Below are 11,628 nucleotides of genomic sequence, written 5' to 3'. Positions count from 1 at the left end.
ATTTTTTTTAAAACTCTATGTGATACGCAATGCAGAGGACGCTGGAAGAAGAATGATCATTTAATTACCATAGTGAATTATCGTAATGTTTGTTTATGTGTCAATTAATCCCATAAGGGATGGGTTGCCAATTGGCGATTTGACACGAAAATAAAATTGTATTTATTCGTTACACGTCAAACTGCTATTATGGAATGAAAGTCCTGCTTCAGTAGGCCTACTACTCCACTTGAACCACAGCCAGAGGATGGGTACATGATGGGCATTATGTGTGTGTGTGTGTGTGTGTGTGTGTGTGTGTGTGTGTGTGTGTGTGTGTGTGTGTGTGTGTGTGTGTGTGTGTGTGTGTGTGTGTGTGTGTGATCTCATGAAGAGATGTTGATTTGGGCAGCAGGAGACCATCCATCCTATTGAACTGGGAATGATATTTTATGTTTGGAAAGGGTGAAACACCAGCAGTGTGAGAATGCGTGTGTGTGTCTGTGTGTGTGTGTGTCCACGCACGTCTGTGCGTGCGCCTGTGCGTGTGTCTGTGTGTGCGTAACCCTCACTAATATGTTTCCTGTAGTGGAAAGACTTTGTATTTCCCAGGTGCCCCGGTGTTGCAGTGAGGAACAGTGTTAAGCAGCATTTTCTAGACTGGAGTCAATATCACAAAGCAATTAATTTACAGAGGTCGCTAGGGGCAGCTAAAAACATCTCTGGAAGACTGACTCTGAGAGGCTCCTTCCCAATACTGGCCGTTTTCCCTCCCCCTCGTTTTCAAGTGTCCCCCGGTGGTGGAGTGGCACCTGAAAATGGAGCAACTAGTGGTAGGGAGAAAAAAATACGCAACTCATTGACGACAAGCCTAGTGTTTTTCACAATGCCTGTACTGGCGGCAGTAAAAGCACTCCTTATATTTCTCATCCAATAAATACGTACTTTCCATATGAGCAACAAATGAGAACAGCAAAACAACAATGTGCTCATAATGTACCCATCTTGATTAACCAGTGGAAGAATTAGAACAATTAAAACTACTGTTCAGAACTAAAATGTGCAGTTTTGTCATACAACAACCTCATGACCAAAAACACACAATGTTCTAAATGTCATAACCCTCTGATATCTTCAGTGGTGTTATGTGGACTGTGTCAACGTGCATTCCATAGGAAGTGCACCCCTATTGATAAAACTAACACAAATGTCTGGGTGTATTGGACATGTGAGGCATGCTCTTCCATGTTTCCGTTCCATTCTCTGGATGATTTTGACTGTGTATCGCTCTTAGTTGGGCAGGATATCAACCTTGATAACATGATCTTTAACCCGTTAGATTTTAATGAAGTGAATGATAAATATAATGATTCTGTTGGTCGAGATTCAAATTTCCTGAAATTTCCTAGAAATAAGTCTAGCACTTGTGATTACTATAAGACTAAGCAATGTAATAACCTGTACAGCACTTTATTTAATTTCAAGACAAGCTAATTTTCTACCTTTCATTTGAACATTCCCAGTCTTCCTATAAATCATGACCACCTTGTTCATTATCTGTCTTCTCTCAGTCATGAATTTTCCGTTGTTGCCCTTTCAGGAACATGGTTGACTGAAGAGACAACCATGCTTCATGACGTCTCCTTATAATACTATTCACCACTGTAGAACATCAAGAATGGGAGGTGTCCATTTTTGTTTGTAAACTTTTTCAATTCTTTGTAAGAGAGGAACTCGCACTTAAATCTCATGACATTGATGTTGAATCTCTTTTCATAGAAATTCCCTGCTATTTATTTTTTGGTGGTAAAAAGTGGTAATTGGATGCGTCTATCGGCCACCCAATTCTGACATTGGTAGTGTCATTGATATCCTTGCATCAACTTTGGATTTGATTAATAATGACGATAAAATGTGTTTTCTATTGGGTACATACAACATACATTTATTTAAAAGTGAGAATCACTCACTGACATGAGATATCTGTATACCTGTATACCTGTAACGGTCGTCGTATGGAGTAGACCAAGGCGCAGCGGGTTGAGTGCTCATATTTAACTTTTATTGAACCATAAAGAAAACAAGAAAACGAACGAACGACAAACAGTCTTGCAGGCTACACACAGCAATGCAAAAACAACTTCCCACAAACCACAGGTGAAAAAAGGGCTACCTAAGTATGACTCCCAATCAGCAACAACGACGTACAGCTGTTCCTGATTGAGAGCCATACCAGGCCAACAAAGAAATACACAACCTAGAAAATCATAGAAATACAAAACCAGAACAATACCCAAAAACCCCGGAACACATAAAACAAACACCCCTCTTACATAATTACATATCCCAACAAACCCCGAACCACATAAAACAAACACCCCCTGCCACGTCCTGACCAAACTATAATAACAAATAACCCCTTTACTGGTCAGGACGTGACAATACCCTCATCTATGACCGTTTCATCTGCCACCCTTATTAATAATATTTTTTACTAATTATTTAAATAATGTTGGTAACATAGGTATAATTTAGACTGACATTTCTGACCACTTTCCAATTTTCCACTTCTCTTTGGCAGCTGGAAATGAACAGATTAATAGCTTAAAATGTAGAATATTTAACAAAGGTAATTGTGAGCCCTTTAAGATGTTTATTGATGATATTTCATGGGAAAATGTGTATTCATGCCGATGTGGAGTCTGATTCCCAGACTTTTCACACGTCTTTCAATTGTGTATTTCACCACTGTTTTCCCTTAGTTAAACCACGTAAGAGAGTAGCAGAAGGTTCTGGAAATCTCAAAAAATCCTTAGTAAAAAAAACTAGTTGTACAAAATGTTTCTCACAAATCCTTTTCCCCTGTATTCTGCAAATTACAAAAATGTTGAGAACAAATTTACTTACCAACTACGGATATCCCCAAAAATATATTGGGGATAGAATCCATCAATAATATAAAGTCAACTTCGAAAATCATCAATCAAATGTTTAATAAGAAAAAGTTATCTACAACTATTCCATCTCAATTTATTGTGCGTAGTGAGAGTAGGTGTGCTCTGCTCCACAGAATAGACAGCAAGTCTGTGCAGATGCAGAGAGCGAGTGCCACCTTGGCAGTTGATGTATGCCACCACAGTCCTATTATCTGTCCAGACCAGGACGTCACAATTCTGAAGGAAGGGCAAAAAGTGTTTCAAGGAAAGGAACACTGTCAGAAGCTCAAGGTAGTTTATATGAACGAGGCGGAGTTGTTGCGACCACACTCCGTTCATTGCTTCTCCCTCGTAGACTGCGCCCCAACCTGTGAGTGATGCATCTAGAGGAGTTGCAGAAATGAAGATAAAGGGGCTATTCCAGTGATGGAGAGCCAAGAGGCATTCTGAGGTCACATTTATCTTTCGATTGAGGTGACTTTGTGTGCACAGACGGGCAGATACCCAGTGTTGGAAGTCTACCATTCTCAGTTGTCCCAGTGGTACAACTGAGATGGTGGACGCCATCAACCCCAGCACTTGGAGTGCCTGTGGAACAGGGGAAGTGCTGTCGGAACGACATGAGGCGGTCGTCCTATAGTTTCGCCGACAAGAGAGAGAATTCAGCTTGATGCCTAGATGTTAATTCTCTGTGTGGGCACCAAACAGCTCTTTTTCAGGTTGATCTTGAACCTTAACACAGTGAGGTGGCTTACAAGGGAAGCCGTGTCTCGCACTGCTTGTTCCTGTGTAGGGAAGCAAAGCAGGTAATTGTCTGTTTAGGTGGAGACTCTTAGACCCTTGATTCTCAGGGGTGCAAGAGCTGCTTCCACACACTTGCTGAATGTTCTGGGAGCTAGTCCTAGCCCGAAGGGGATAGTGAGGTATTCTTAGCCTGTGCGTTGAAAGGCAAACGTGAGAAACCTCCTGTGTGCTGGCAGAATGTTTCTGTAAAAAAATATGCATCATGTCGGTCAACTGAAGTGAACCAGTCGCCTCAACGAATAGAGCAAGACAGCACATACGGAACGTGAACTTTCTTTCTCAGATAGCTGTTGAGGACCCGTAGGACCTCCCTTGGGAACTGGGAAGTAACGGAAGTAGAGGCAAGATGGCTCTCTGCTGCTGGTATAACTCTGTGATTGCCACTTTGCTCAATAGAGAGGAACTTTCCTGTTCTAGTATGCGAGCTAGTGAAGCTAGGATTCCATTGAAAATGGGTGGCTTCCTATGAAACTGCAGACTATGTAACTGTGAACAAGACTCAGGGCTGGACAGTGCATTCCCCTTTTGTTGTATTTTTACTCTGTAACCTTTGCAACACGCTGGGATGCGACAGATACTTTTTATTGAAATGGGTCATGTCAAAACGCTGGGCTTCCTGGACAGTGTTTGGTGGTGACTGACAATTTGTATTCCTGCCTCGGCTACTTGAAAAGAGGGGAGAGCAGTGGCATGGAGGGCACTTATGGGTTGAGCCCCCTGCGTCTTCTCTGTGAGTGGACACATTGAATTGACTCACTCTACGAGGGGTAGGGTTCTAGTGCCTCCCTCCCATTGTGATGGTGGGGGAGGGGGGGGTCTGTGTTCTACCCGAGAGGGGACGTGCAGGACATGGTGTGAACTGTTAGCTACCCCTCACTGCCGCTGGGCACGTACCCCTAGGTCGGGGACATCCCTTCTTTCCCCCAGGGGAATTGGTTGGGGCGGGACTTCGATGCAGCCGTAGCGAAGGGCTGCTTACCCCACTGTCGGACCCTGTTGGGGGACCTGAACTGTGGGTTTCCTGCTGCATCCCTGGGGGCATCGCATTGCGGAATACTCTGGTACCGGTGTGTTGCCTTTTCCCTACCTCAAAGCCTGGAGGGGCAGACGGGTTGCCACAGCACCTGGGTCTGCAGGGTAGCCAGAAGTTGAAGGCTTCACATTCATTCTTGCAGAGTTCGTACCAAACAATTCTGTCAGCTCGACCGGAGCATCAAGGAAATCTGCTTTCTCTTTGTGCAAGAGCCTGGATAGGTTGAGCCACAGGGCTCTCTCTCCAACCACAGCAAAGGCTCATGGGTCGACCACAGCCTTGAATGGCGCCTCTGAAGGCTCGGAGGTTAAGATTTGCAATTACACAGATCTCCTCCCATACTGAAGATCCTGGTTGGCTATGCCCATGGCTAGGAAATTGTCCATCTCCAGCAACAAATTGGCCTGGTAAGCCAAGAGTAGGGATATTATGTTCAACGCCTGTACTGAATGTGCCACAGAAATGTAGACCTTCTGGAAGATGGATGCCGAGAAGCGATTCATCTTCCTAGGGACAGTAGTTCTGGTCAGTGAAGAGGCACTGGGGTTGAGGTGGTTGGCCGACAGACATGCCGAGGCCAAGCTCCTCCATGTCCTCAACGTCCATGTACAAAAAGTGTCTGGTTTGGACTTTGCTGGACAAAGGCTTGTCCCAGTTGCATTTGGCTGGGACTTTTGGGAGGAGTTGCTTTCCAGGGACGGTTTGAGAAGGGAGTCTCCTCTCATCAAACCAGTCCATTTCGGCACTACCACCCCCCCATGGATGCCGGCCACTCAATACCAAGCCTGGCACTGGGTGAAAAGAGTCCAAATCAGGGTATATATTTACATGACCATTTTCGATGCATACTTTGAGATTGGTGGATATGCACCATATCCAGACAAATTCTGAATCCAGATGTGTCTTTTAGACATATATTGCCTTCAGAAGTATTCATGCCCGGGCCATCTGAGTGGCGCAGTGGTCTAAGGCACTGCATCACAGTGCTGAGGCGCCACTACAGCCTCTGGTTTGATCCCAGGCTCTGTCACGGCTGACCATGGGGCAGTGCATAATTGGCCCAGCCTCGTCAGGGTTAGGGTAGTGTTTGGCCGGCAGGGATTTCCTTGTCTCATAGTGATCTAGCGACTCCTTGTGGTGGGCTGGGTGCCTGCAAGCTGACTTTAATCATCTGTTGGACAGTGTTTCCTCTGACACGTTGGTGTGGCTGGCTTCTGGGTTAAGCGAGCAGTGTGTCAAGGAGCAGTGCAGCATGGCAGGGTTGTGTTTCGGAGGATGCATGGCTCTCGAGAGTTGCCTCTCCCTAGTCCGTAGGGGAGTTGCAGAGATGAGACAAGATAGTAACTACCAATTGGGGAGAAAAAGGGGTTAAAGTTAAAAAAAATAAGTATTCATACCCATTGACGTATTCCACCTTTTGTTGTGTTATAGCCTGAATTCAAAATTAACTAAATATCTGTTTTCTCTAATCCATCTACACACAATACCCCATAATGACAAAATAAAAAATAAAATGTAATGAAAATTAGAAAGAGAAATATATAATTTACATAAGTATTCACACCCTTGAGTCAATACTTTGTAGAAGCACCTTTGGCAGCGATTACAGCTGTGTCATTTTGGGTCTCTAAGAGCTTTACCTACCTGGATTGTGCAATATTTGCCCATTATTCTTTTCAAGGTTCATCAAGCTCTGTCAAATTGGTTGTTGATCATTGTTAGATAACCATTTTCAGTTCTTACCACAGATTTTCAAGTAGATTTAAGTCAAAACTGTAACTCGGACACAGGAACATTCACTGTGTTTTTGGTAAGCAACTCCAGTGTAGATTTGGCCCTGTTTCACTCTGGATATCATACATGATGTGGCCGGATAATGACTTATTAGATATCCTGAAATAGGACTATGTGGACAACTTATTTTCTCTATGTGATGAATTTGGACTCAACAAATGAGTGTGTAAATGATGTGTGGTTGAACTGCCAACTGGAGAAACAAAGTGAGAAGTTGTTGAGAAAATACCTCAAACAAATGAACGCTGCAATGAGTAGCTAATTTGAGATGCTATGTTCATCTTTTAACTAGAATCAAGAACGTTAGCTAATTGAGCCAGCAACCAGTAGGGCTATCTAGCTAACTAGGCTTGATAGAGGGTTAAAGCTTGCTGAGCTAGATAACAAATAATGAAATCAAGCCTCAAGGTGCCAGCTAAAACGTTTAGGCATGTTTTGTATTACTGGTTAATATAAGCTAGCTAACTAACTTAGCTACCAAGCTAACTAGCAACTTGGCTAACTAACTAGCAAGCTTGTTCCAGTTAGTTTTGTCATCATGAATGAAGCAGGTAGAGTAGCTATCTTGTCATATGGTTATCTGAAATGACAATATTTTCTTGCAATATTTTCTCGCTGATGACCCAATATGCACCCATCGCATCCTTCATCCATAACAAACAAGACAGGCAGGAGTATTGAATGTGCAACTTTCATTTTCTGTTAAGTATAAATAAAATATATTATTAGCAAAGATTGGTCTATGTATTAATTTTTACAGAAAACGTGTTGTGATTGGAGCTTTGCTATGCTGCATTTTTTAAACAGAAATAGTGGAGGTTTGCTTTGCAAATATCAGCTTGGATTAAATGTGATGATGTTTGCTTTTCCGTGCCTTGTATAGCCTAATACTGAATATGGTGCAAATGTATGCTAGATATGTCACTTCATGTGAAGATTTTTAGCACCTGAACAGGTAAAATACATTTTGAGAAATACAGATACATAAACGATCAGGTAATGACTACAGATAATTATAAAGTCTTAAATATATCATGGTGTTGATACATACCCTTTCCAGAGTTAGAATAATCTACAAATATGTAAGCGGTTGCATGCTCCTCAGATGCATGTTTTGAACGTATCTCACCCCAGATATCTCCCTGGACTCATACGGTAGCAGGGAGATTTCTGATGTCAAGGTGACTGAAAATGTGTCGCTTTTCAAATATGGCTAGTGTCACACCTGCTCCCACTCTCCCTCTCTGGCGCTCGAGGGTGCCAGGCTGCCCTTCATTACCCATACCTGTCACCATCATTACGCGCAGCTGTGCAATATGGGACTAACCTGGACTTCATTACCTTGTTGATTACCCCCTCTATATCTGTCTGCTCCTCACTTTGTTCTCTGTGTCAGCAGTAATGTCATTATTTTTCCCCTGTCCAGACGCTGTTCTTGTTCTGTTTCATGTCCGTGTTTCATTAAATGTTCACTCCCTGTACTTGCTTCTCGTCTCCAGCATCGATCCTTACAGCTAGAAATGCACACATTTTGTGCACTCCCCCATTGTTGACTAGAAATTAGCTATAACTAGGCTAATAATGAACTAACTAGCAAAGAATATGGACAAATGTGCACAGGTGGCTACATGACCACTTATGCTGTACCACTCATGCTGTAAACATAGTCCAGTTCAAAGTAAACGGCACAGATCTATATATGGCAATGGCTATTTGCATATAGGCCTACTGCTCTGATTGGTTATGGCTCACTCGTCTGTGTAATGTACGGGCCTGAGTCGTGCATGTCGGTTCCGGACTGTAGGGCGACTCTGGCTGTGCCGGTTCTGGACTGTAGGCCGTCTCTGCAGGCTCCGGACTGTGGGCCGTCTCTGCAGGTTCCGGACTGTGGGCCGTCTCTGCAGGCTCCGGACTGTGGGCCGTCTCCGAAGGCTCCGGACTGTGGGCCGTCTCCGAAGGCTCCGGACTGTGGGCCGTCTCCGTCGGTTCCGGACTGTGGGCCGTCTCTGTCGGTTCCGGACTGTTGGCCATCTCTGTCGGTTCCGGACTGTAGGACGTCGCCGGAAGCACTGTACGGGGAACTGTCGCCGGAAGCTCTAGACGGGGAACTGTCGCCGGAAGCTCTGGACGGGGAACTGTTGTCGGAAGCTCTAGACGGGGAACTGTCGCCGGGAAGCTCTAGACGGGGAACTGTCGCCGGAAGCTCTGGACGGGGAACTGTCGCCGGAAGCTCTGTACGGGGAACTGTCGCCGGAAGCTCTGGACAGGAAACTGTCTCCGGAAGCTCTGGACTGGACAGGCGCACTACAAGCCTGGTGCGTGGGGCTGGCTTTGGAGGTGCCAGACTGGTAACACGCACCTCAAGGCCAGTGCGAGGAGCAGGAGCAGGACGAACTGGACTGGGCTGACGCACTGGAGGCCTAGTGCACAGAATACACCGGGCCATGAGCAAGCACTGGAGGTCTGGAGCGCACAGCCTGCACCACCCATCCTGGCAGGGTAGTTACAGTAGCCCTGCACAGGCGGAGTGCTGGCACAGGGCGAACTGGGCTGTGCAGAGGCCTGATTGCTACCGTGCGTAGAGCAGGTGCAGCCTGGGCCTAGGAGACGTACTGGTGGCCAGATGTATTGCGCAGGCATACTCCTACCTGGCTGGATGCCCACTCTAGCACGGCACTTGCGAGGGGCTGGAATCGCTCGCACCGGACTGTGGGGGTGCTTCTCGTGCTTCCGTCGTTGGGCACGCTCTTCGTACTGTCGCCGTTCCTCCCTCGCTGTCTCCACCTGTTTCAATGGCAGGGTCTTGTCCCCTGCCATTACCTCCTCTCATGTCCATGATGTCCTCCACTCCCTTCTTTCCCTGGCCCAGGATCCTTGCTCCTCCTGGGCCCGCTGCTTGGTCCGTTGGTGGTGGGTAGATCTGTCATGGCCGTCGTAAAGATGGGACCAAGGCGCAGCGGGAATGTGTACACTCATCTTCCTTTATTTTAAAGAAAACCGTGAACACAAAACAAAATAACAAAGCGACGACGAAGAAAACAGTCCTGTGAGACATACAGCTACACATGGAACAACTACCCACAAAAACCCATGAAAAAACACCCCTACTAAATAGGACCTTCAATTAGAGGCAACGAGGAACAGCTGCCTCCAATTGAAGGTCAACCCAATAAACTACACATAGAAATAGAAAGACTGGAACGAACATAGAAATATACTAACATAGAACATTAACCACAAACCCCGAAACACATAAAACAAACACCCCCTGCCACGTCCTGACCAAACTACAATAACAAATAACCCCTTTACTGGTCAGGATGTGACATTGCCTGTGAACAATTAAGCAGGAAATCAGGGATCTAGTCATGCTGAGGAGAGCTTCAGGTTATTGTAGTTATCTTTGCAAGGAAGAGAGCGATAATGACCAGAAAGCAGGACATGTGGCTCTTGTAAAGAGAGAGGGGCTCACCTCATTCGCCAATCGACCTGTCTGTCTCCGACTGAAGTTTTGTGATTGGCCCTTCCTGTTAGTGATCTGCCTCCAGTGAATCCCATTGTCATATATATCGAGACAAGTATTTGAAAGAGAACAGCAAAATAGAAGTAGGGGAGGGCAACATAAATATAAACAGAGGAATTAAAAGAGCAGAGTGTTTCTCTTAAAACCTGTTGTGGATAGGGGGCAGTATTTTCACGGCCGGATGAAAAAAAGTACCCGATTTAAACTGGTTACTACTCTTGCCCAGAAACGAGAATATGCATATAATTAGTAGATTTGGATAGAAAACACTCTGAAGTTTCTAAAACTGTTTGAATGGTGTCTGTGAGTATAACAGAACTCATATGGCAGGCAAAACCCTGAGAAGATTCCAAGCAGGAAGTGGCCTGTCTGCGAATTTGTAGTCCTTCTTTTGCTTCTCTATCGAAACTACAGTATCTGAGCTGTTACGTGGCACTTTCTAAGGCTTCCATTGGCTCTCTAAAGCCTTCAGAACGTGGATTGAGGCGTCTCCTGTCTCTGGGCAAAGTATACTAGCACAGTTTGTCAATGGTCTGCCTAGTGACAAAGAGATTGGAGATGCGCATTCCCGCGACCATGCTGTTTTTTCTTTTCTCTCTTTGAATGAATACACAATTGTCCGGTGGGAATATTATCGCTATTTTACAAGAAAAATACCATAAAAATTGATTTTATACAGCGTTTGACATGCTTCTAAGTACGGTAAAGGAACATTTTGAATTTTTTTGTCTTGAAATGCGCTCGCGCGTTACCCTTTGGATAGTGACCTGAACGCACGAACAAAACGCAGGTATTTGGACATAACTATGGATTATTTGGAACAAAAACAACATTTGTTGTTGAAGTAGCAGTCCTGGGAGTGCATTCTGACGAAGATCAGCAAAGGTAATAACATTTTTCTAATAGTAATCCTGAGTTTAGTGAGCCCCGAACTTGGCGGGTGTCAAAATAGCTAGCCGTGATGGCTGATCTATGTACTCAGAATATTGCAAAATGTGCTTTCGCCGAAAAGCTATTTTAAAATCTGACATAGCGATTGCATAAAGGAGTTCTGTATCTATAATTCTTAAAATAATGTATTTTGTCAACGTTTATGATGTGTAATTTAGTAAATTCACCAGAAGTTTTGGCTGGGAATGCATGTTCTGAGCATCACATGCTAATGTAAAAAGCTGTTTTTGGATATAAATATGAATTTGATTGAACAAAACATGTATTATTGTATAACATAATGTCCTAGGAGTGTAATCTGATGAAGATCATCAAAGGTTAGTGCTTCATTTAGCTGTGTTTTTTATGTTTATGTGACATACAGTTTGGAGAACAAGTATTTGATACACTGCCTCTTTTGCAGATTTTCCTACTTACAAAGCATGTAGAGGTCTGTAACTTTTATCATAGGTACACTTCAACTGTGAGAGACGTAATCTAAAAAAAAATCCAGAAAATCTCATTGTATGATTTTTAAGTAATTAATTTGCATTTTATTGCATGACATAAGTATTTGATACCAACCAGTAAGAATTCCGGCTCTCACAGACCTGTTAGTTTTTCTTTAA

This window comes from Salmo salar, chromosome ssa17 (assembly GCF_905237065.1).
Source record: "Salmo salar chromosome ssa17, Ssal_v3.1, whole genome shotgun sequence".
Lineage (NCBI taxonomy): Eukaryota > Metazoa > Chordata > Actinopteri > Salmoniformes > Salmonidae > Salmo > Salmo salar.
This window is presented reverse-complemented; position numbering follows the sequence as displayed.